Raw genomic sequence first — 9,269 nt, forward strand, 5'->3', positions numbered from 1 at the left:
AAGATTCTGCACATGCATTTAAAATCAAAGTACTATATCTCTATTAATTAAATTAACATCTAATAATCATGAGTTTCAGTAATGATATATAGGTTTCAGTAATGAGGTTAATTATTTGGGTAATGATAATAAGTATACTAGTCTGAGATTTATACTGAGCCTTGTATACTTTTTCTTATACCTTGTATAAGAAAAACATTAAAACAGGAATAAACAGGACAACATTTCAACGTTTACCTAAAAAACATGAAGCATTTTACCATGGCACTAAAAAATAACTGACCACTGTCTTTTTTTCTTTTCATGTTGCTTCTTAGTCAGCTCTTCAGTTTTCTTTATTTTTCCAGTTTGTTTTCGTTTTTGATTCCTGGAAGCGGAAAGAAAGCATTACATTAAATTAGTCTCATAACATGGGGAAAAACATTTTATGTATACATCATCATATAGTATAGAATTGATGCTTACTCTGTGTGTGTGTGTGTGTGTGTGTGTGTGTGTGTGTGTGTGTGTGTGAGAGTGTGTGTGTGTGTGTGTGTGTTCTATACTGGGCCTGAAGTTGTGGGGTGGGGTAGAGCTTAATTTTAGTCTTTGAAATGAATTGAAAAGTAAAGTAAAAAAGAAAATAAAAAAAACAAACAAATTACTAACAGAAGAACAAATAACTGTTTATTTATTATGTAATTAAATTACTAAATTATAACAAAATTGTGCAGCAAATTTATTAGGCTGCTGTCACTTTAAGAATCACACGACCTCCATGCCTTAGTGTGGCGGGAATTTCCCCCAGTATGAACAGTCCACTCAGTCCAGCACCAAAGTCCTGTTATAGTAGTGGCTAAAGGGTTGTGTGTGTGTGTGTGTGTACTCTCATGTACATTTCCTAACACTGTAGGGTGTTTATTGCTAATTACACCTGCTGTAACATCTCCAAACCTAACCTCTCTCTCTCTCTCCTAACCTCCCTCTTCTGTACTCCTCCAGCAGTTCTGGGTTTCTGTAGAATTTTTCCCTGAACTTTGTCACCCTAACCTTTGCTAAAGCTTTTTTTCACACTTGCTGATTGTCTACAATGAAACAAATCATAAAGCAAAATATCAACATTTAGGAAATTTGAAATTAATATTAAATTCATAAGAGATATTTAAAGTTCTCTTTACCACAACTGCCCTTAAATGGTTGCGGCGTATGAGAATGGTGTGTTGCGGAGGATGAGGTGCCTCAAGATGTTTTGCTAACAATAGAGAAGCCATGATGGTTTTACTCATTATATATATATATAGAGAGAGAGAGAGAGAGAGAGAGAGAGAATTTATTTTTTTAAATTCATGATTGGCATGGATATGGAACAGAATAATATAATACATGAGACCATTCAGCAACGAATCTTTATAATCTTTATAATTGCGCTACCACCGTTTTGTCACAGCGGCGAGAGACTGCTAGTTTTGTTCCGGAAATTATTCATTTACTAATTAAGCACTGAGCGGGAACATGCACTAGGAGAATATTTAGAACAAAAGGCCACCCTGGCAGCGGTGGGATTTGAACCCACACCTCCAAAGAGTTGAAATGTGGATTGGCTGTCCATATCCTCCACCTCCTGTTGAGGTGGCTTGTTCATATGAACTTACAGCATGTGTGTCCAACCAGCATGGGAATGCAGCCCAAGGTTGTGAAACACTTATGCCGAGTTCACACTGCACGATTTTCAAAGTAGTCGGATCACTGTTGTTTTCACGCTGCACGACTGTCTGGGGGAGCATTCAGTTGCTGCTGTGTGGCGCATAGCGGTAAAGAGGAAGCACACGCACGACAAGGGTGGGACTGGAACCTATGCGTGCAGAGCACAAAGGATTAGCAGTCCATCGCCTTAACCTCTCAGCCACCTCGTCAGGGGGCAACGCTTCCAAGGAGCCTTGTCAAAAGCAGGGGTTTTCTAATGGCGTGCGGGCTAGGAGGCTACCTTTCAATGATTTGTAGGCAGGTATTGAGGCATGCGGTCACGTAAACTGAAGGGTGCAGGCTAAGCATTCAACGAGAACCTAAGAGTTCTGTAGCATCCTAGTTTTTTTGCTCTCGTCTCAGACCAGGGGGCTTTCAGATCTTTATCCTGCACCATTTCCACGTTTTGCTGTTTTCAAGTCTGAGGCATAAGTTGCAGAACTGCGCAGGTTGACTACACTGCCTCCAGCTGCCGAAACCCGGGATTAAACCAGGGACCTTTAGATCTTCAGTCTAACGCTCTCCCAACTGAGCTATTTCGGCACCTCTACCAGGCCTCTCCCGTATGTGTGAGTGATCAGGTTTTTGTCGGCACGACTGCGCACCACGTCCAGACCGGCGAGGCAAACTTCTTCAGAAAGCGGTAGAGCTTTTTCCTTAAGGGCATAGACAGAAGGTCCTGTCCAGCAGAAAGCAAGATGTACTTCATTGTACTGATTGGAACTGCTACATAAGTATCGTGTTAACTAGGGCATCTACAGATTTATTTGACTGCAAACAAACAGTAGCATTTACATTTACAAGATTTATCAGATACTTTTATCCAGAGCAACTCACATTTACACAGCTGAGCAGTTAAGGGGTAAAGGGCTTTCAAGTGAGCAAAAGGGTGAAGCAAGTGAGCACAAGGCTGAAGGCAGGAAGTGATGAAGGAGTCTTCTTATAGGTTGCATGGAGTCAGCTGACCAGGCAGGGCATGGCACCAAGTAGACTGGGGGAACCAATTAGGCTTCTTCCTAGACAGAAGACACAAACATCTCCCTAAACAAAAGAAAACACAGAAGTAATACCAAGAGTAGGGAGGAAACCAGAGTAAACCCACACTAGCACAGGGAGAACATGCAAACTCCACACAGAATGACCCCTGCCTGTTTAAACCCAGGATGTGAATCCAGGATCTTCTTGTAGTGAGGTAACAGTGCTAACCACTAGGCCACCGTACTGCCCCCAGCTTTCACCTTTGCTTTTTGCATTGGTAATTGAACCCTTAGCAATTGCCATTCATACTGAACAATTGGGAGAGCTGGTACAGTTCACAAAATCTCAGAATGATTTTGCTCGCTGGTCAGCTCTCCCCATTTCTCTGGCTGGTTGTTTAAACTCAGTAAAGATGAACATTTTGCCTAGATTTCTGTATTTATTTCAGTGTGTTCCAATTTTTATATCTAAAACTTTCTATCTAAGACTTCAAACCAACACATCTCATCTTTTATTTGGAACAAATGACCAGCCAGAATCCCCAGGGAAATACTTTAAAAACCAAACTGCCCTTCAAAATTTCTTATTTTACAACTGGGCGACAAATATACAATCTACACTGTTCTGGTTTCAGAGTCATTTCGGACTCTGTGATTGGGTCCCAGATTGAGTCAGTGTTGAAGAGGGTTCTTGCTCCCCAGTCTCACCATCCTGACCAGCTGCACTACTGTGTGGTCCTCTTACTGCCATCTCACGTTTTCCTAACAGTAATTCCATTGTCCGGCAATTATTTGTACAATTGTCAATGATATCTACATTGATATTATTTTTCCTAGCTTTTCTAACACAAAAATTCCCCCTTCCGTTCATGTTTTTAGATATTTTCAGTTCCAAAACTTTGTTAAAAACTCATTTCCCAACTTTTCAAATCTTCCACAAAAATCCCATCTAGATCAAATTCTTGAAGTACCTTCAGATAAAGGTTGTTTCCAACACATTAACATATATTTTGCACTTTTTTTTAAATATTTGGTATTATAAATCTCATTTATATAAAATTATACCTCATTTTTGAGTACTTTTTACAGCGGGTCAAATTGACCTGAAGATAACAGGAGGGTTAAATGATTGGAGTTTGCCAAATACTTTGATTTAACTGTTTTTAGAGAAACAATAATCAGAAAGAGGACATTCTTAAAAAAGAGAGATTTGATTTGAAACCTGATCTGTTATCAGGACCATGCTGAACACCTTCTGACCAATCCAAATCAAGTATAAATTTTAATGTCAATACTGCACATAATTATCAAATAAAAGTCTATCCAGCTGTTATGCAAAAGTCTGTAATAATGTTTCTCTTAAGCGTTTTAATTAAAATCCATATTGTGGTGTAATTTATACACATTGATTTGTCCATTATGACTTTTGGACGCTTTATTATGTCCATTTTATGATGAAAAAGGAATATAAACTGATATCTACTGGTTTCCTGTCAGGGTTGTGGACTGTTTTCTGGCCACTAGAGACCCCCACTGCCTTTTTGTTGGTGTCCAGTCTCTGTCATTATGTCTAACAGGTGTCCCCTGTGCTTTGTTTAGGTTTGTGTATTTAAGTCACAGGGACCTTCAAAGATGATGAAAATACTCAGATCTGTGTCTCAGCAGATCAGAGAAAATCAGTGAGATCAGTGGAAATCACATGTACCTAAGCTATATTTTTAACACCACATGTTTAGCTTGGTTTATCACCAGTCTTCTATCATGTCTTCTTTTACATTTAGTTCAATCTACAAGCAACAACAACACTCTATTCACCTTTAGAGTTTAAGATACTGGGAACTCTTTATATACAATTGTCCTGATGTGAAGGAAAACTCACACGAACCAGTGAGTTAAATGCTTAGCTAGCCAGGCTGCAAATATAAACATGCAAAATAATAAGACACAGACCGCACAACATTTCAGTCACAACCTTACAAGCAGCATATTCTCAGCAGCTACTAATGAACTAATAGAGGTGTAGATGACATTTATAGGTACTGATATTCATACCTCTGGAGGAAACAAGGCACTGCTCATCATCTGGCCGGTTGTAACCCCTAATAACACAGTGGGATGTTTGTACATAGCAGGGACTGGGAGGAGGAATGAAGAGAAATGTGAAACAGTTACAAAACATGTACTTATAAGTTACACTCATACAGTATGTGAAAAACTATACTTTTTGTTATGGTGTTTTTTGGAGAATTTATTTAATTTCAGAATAAGGGAGTAACCTATTAAAAAACAAGGAAACGAACGGTTTTGAATACTTTCTACAATATATCAATGTCCCATTTTATATACATATTACAGATGCAGCTCCACAATACATGTTTTTTCCCATTCAAGATCGGATGCTTCCCAGATGGGGAGAGTAAGCATGAGATTTGTGTGGAGTTCTTTTCACATTTCTCCTCTCTCTCTTCTGTCTTCACAGTAACCTTTGTACTCATTCACTCTAACACTAATTTAGGGACACAAATAGCAGAGACCATGGATATGACTAAGCAAGCCTATTATGTCAAACCATAATAAAACAACTCACCTTGAAGAAGCCTGTTTGAAGTTACATTACCCTCCATTAGAATTTAGCTTGCATTTAGAAGGATGTACTGTTATGGCTAGCTCAGCAGTGAGAGACCTGGGCGTAATATTAGACAGCAACTTGTCCTTTGAAATCATATTTCCACTATTACTAAAACAGCCTTCCACCTTAGAAATATTGTCACGCTTAGGAACATTTTGTCTGTATCTGATGCAGAAAAGCTAGTTCATGCATTCATGACCTCCAGACTGGACTATTGTAATGCATTACTAGGTGGTTGTCCTGCATCTTCAATAAACAAGTTTGAAGAATGCAGCTGCCAGAGTTCTTACCAGATCAAGAAAATATGATCATAAAACCCCAATATTATTATCCCTGCACTGGCTACCTGTTAAGTCTAGAATTGATTACAAACTAGCACTACTTACATACAAGGCTCTAAATGGTTTAGCTCCCACGTATCTAACCAGTCTTCTGACATGCTACAATCCACCACGCTCTTCAAGATCACAAAACTCTGGACTTCTGGTAGTTCCCAGAATATTAAAATCTACAAAAGAAGGTAGAGCGTTTTCGTATTCAGCTCCCAAATTTTGGAGTAGTCTTCCTGACAGTGTTTGGGGCTCAGACACATTCTCCCAATTTAAAAGTAGATTAAAGACATATCTCTTTAGCCTGGCATACACATAACACACCCAATAACCTTGTACTCCAGTACATCTGATCAAATGCACATTATCATCTAGTCCTGCTAATATTACGAATGCTAATTCCTTTCCACATGTTCCTTTTTTTACCCATCCCGAGGCATCTGGAGATTGTGCCAGCTCCAGTAGACAGAGGCCAACCCTGCGAGGATCCTGAGGCATCCAGAGATGGACCAACCTCAGCTGGATTCTGCTTCGTGAGGATTTGGGTATATCAAAGCAACGCTGCCAGCCCTATGTGGACTTTGAGGACGACAACAACCTCCTAATTAATACACACACTAACATTCTACATCACACTGTAGACTGTACATAACTGCAGAAAGGACATTGTTCATATCACACTCTTCGGTGATTAGAATAATTTATAATCACACTCTCCGGTGTCACCCAAATGAAGATGGGTTCCCTTTAGAGTCTGGTTCCTCCCAAGGTTTCTTCCTCATACCATCTAAGGGAGTTTTTCCTTGCCACATGTCTCCACAGGCTTACTCACTAGGGATGATTTTGTCTAACATCTAGGACTTTTTACACTATGTTTTTTGTTTCTTATGTTCTGTAAATCTGCTTTGAGACAATGTTCATTGTTAAAAGTGCTATACAAAAAAAAATTTAATTGAATTGAACTGAATAGAATATGAACGCAGCCAGTCCATGATTTGTACCACTCAAAGGACACATTCATGAAGATTATGAAGAAGGGAAGCATCTTCCCTTCTAACTGGTCACCAGATTTCCATGTAAGCCAGTCCTTTGCATGCAATGTTTTGACTTTGGCTCCCAGACAGTGTGGTGTAAATATATAATGGCCTTTTTTCTTGTCAAATAAGGATGTGGAGACACACTGGTGGATCAGAGAAATATAATATCTGCATTGTATTATTTATTTATTTATTTGATCTGTTTTGAAGTAGTATTATAACAAGCGATAAATTATAGAGCCATTATTTGAAATAATTATTCATCCCTTACTTGTAAATCAAGCACGTGACTTAAATACACAAACCTAAACAAAGCACAAGTGACACCTATTAGACATAATGACAGACTGGAAACCAACAAAAAGGCAGTGGGGGTCTCTAGTGGCCAGAAAACAGTCCACAACCCTGACAGGAAACCAGTAGATACACTATATTGCCAAAAGTATTTGCTCACCTGCCTTGACTCGCATATGAACTTAAGTGACATCCCATTCCTAATCCATAGGGTTCAATATGACGTCGGTCCACCCTTTGCAGCTATAACAGCTTCAGCTCTTCTGGGAAGGCTGTCCACAAGGTTTAGGAGTGTGTTCATGGGAATTTTTGACCATTCTTCCAGAAGCGCATTTGTGAGGTCACACACTGATGTTGGACAAGAAGGCCTGGCTCTCAGTCTCTGCTCTAATTCATCCCAAAGGTGTTCTATCGGGTTGAGGTCAGGACTCTGTGCAGGCCAGTCAAGTTCATCCACACCAGACTCTGTCATCCATGTCTTTATGGACCTTGCTTTGTGCACTGGTGCACAGTCATGTTGGAAGAGGAAGGGGCCAGCTCCAAACTGTTCCCACAAAGTTGGGAGCATGGAATTGTCCAAAATGTCTTGGTATGCTGAAGCATTCAGAGTTCCTTTCACTGGAACTAAGGGGCCAAGCCCAGCTCCTGAAAAACAACCCCACACCATAATCCCCCCTCCACCAAACTTTACACTTGGCATAATGCAGTCAGACAAGTACCGTTCTCCTGGCAACCGCCAAACCCAGACTCGTCCATCAGATTGCCAGATGGAGAAGCGCGATTCGTCACTCCAGAGAACGTGTCTCCACTGCTCTAGAGTCCAGTGGCGGCATGCTTTACACCACCGCATCCGACGCTTTGCATTGCACTAGGTGATGCATGGCTTGGATGCAGCTGCTCGGCCATGGAAACCCATTCCATGAAGCTCTCTGTGCACTGTTCTTGAGCTAATCTGAAGGCCACATGAAGTTTGGAGGTCTGTAGCGATTGACTCTGCAGAAAGTTGGCAACCTCTTTGCACTATGTGCCTCAGCATCTGCTGACCCCGCTCCGTCAGTTTACGTGGCCTACCACTTCGTGGCTGAGTTGCTGTCGTTCCCAAACACTTCCACGTTTTTATAATACAGCTGACAGTTGACTGTGGAATATTTAGGAGCGAGGAAATTTCACGACTGGATTTGTTGCACAGGTGGCATCCTATCACAGTTCCACGCTGGAATTCACTGAGCTCCTGAGAGCGACCCATTCTTTCACAAATGGTTATAAAAACAGTCTGCATGCCTAGGTGCTTGACTTTATACACCTGTGGCCATGGAAGTGACTGGAACACCTGATTCTGATTATTTGGATGGGTGAGCGAATACTTTTGGCAATATAGTGTATATATACATACATACAGTATCTCACAGTACACCCCTCACATTGTTGTAAATATTTTATTATATCTTTTCATGTGACAACACTGAAGTAATGCCACTCTGCTACAGTGTAAAGTAGTGAGTGTACAGCCTGTATAACAGTGTAAATTTGCTGTCCCCTCAAAATAACTCAACACACAGCCATTAATGTCTAAACTGCTGGCAACAAATGTGAGTACACCCCTAAGTGGTGTAAGAAAAATAAAATGATGAGGGCATTGAAGATCTTAACGTAGAATTTTATTGCAGCGTCGCAGTGACAAAATACATAAGGTACTTTGGGTTCATCGGAGTCAAAAAGAACGCAGGACAAATCCTGCTATAACCTTTTATACAGTGTTTCCCGTGTGTAATTTAAATGAGTTTCACTTTAAATGTAAATTAGTGTAAGAACTGAGTATTCCCCAAATGGCTGGATGATACTGTCGTCTAGCCGGATGTCCTTATATGGTCATCAAGGTCACGTATACCTTGGCTAGGTATTGTTCTAAGTGTCCCAAATGTCCCAAATGGTCGGGTGATACTAAATGGTAATCACAGTCACGTATACCCTTTGTTCAGGGACTGTTCTTGATATCTTGCTGCCGCTCCCAGACTAATAATTGATTGGATTAAGTGTTCTAAATGTTTGGTAACGCTGCTTTAAGATAATGTAAAGATACCAAATAGATAAACTGATTTGAATCAAAGATATTTCTATATGATATGTAAGCCTTTTTGGGAATGAGCTCTTTCAGATGTGTACTGTGGAGTGGAATCTGGGTTGAGGCAGTCTGTAGTTTCTTACAGTCCCCCCTTTGATGCTTTTGGCCCTGAAGCATCACAACACTTCCTTTACACAGATTACACCTCCCATTTCGGGC

General features: G+C 40.3%; 1 non-coding gene across 1 annotated transcript; it reads right to left on the minus strand.

The window, feature by feature from the left end:
* Positions 1 to 2,192: 2,192 nt before the first annotated feature.
* On the minus strand, positions 2,193 to 2,265 carry trnaf-gaa (transfer RNA phenylalanine (anticodon GAA)). Its single transcript has one exon. It is a non-coding gene; the product is annotated as a tRNA-Phe (tRNA).
* Positions 2,266 to 9,269: the final 7,004 nt, after the last annotated feature.

This window comes from Hemibagrus wyckioides, unplaced genomic scaffold (genome assembly GCF_019097595.1).
Source record: "Hemibagrus wyckioides isolate EC202008001 unplaced genomic scaffold, SWU_Hwy_1.0 Contig23, whole genome shotgun sequence".
NCBI lineage: Eukaryota > Metazoa > Chordata > Actinopteri > Siluriformes > Bagridae > Hemibagrus > Hemibagrus wyckioides.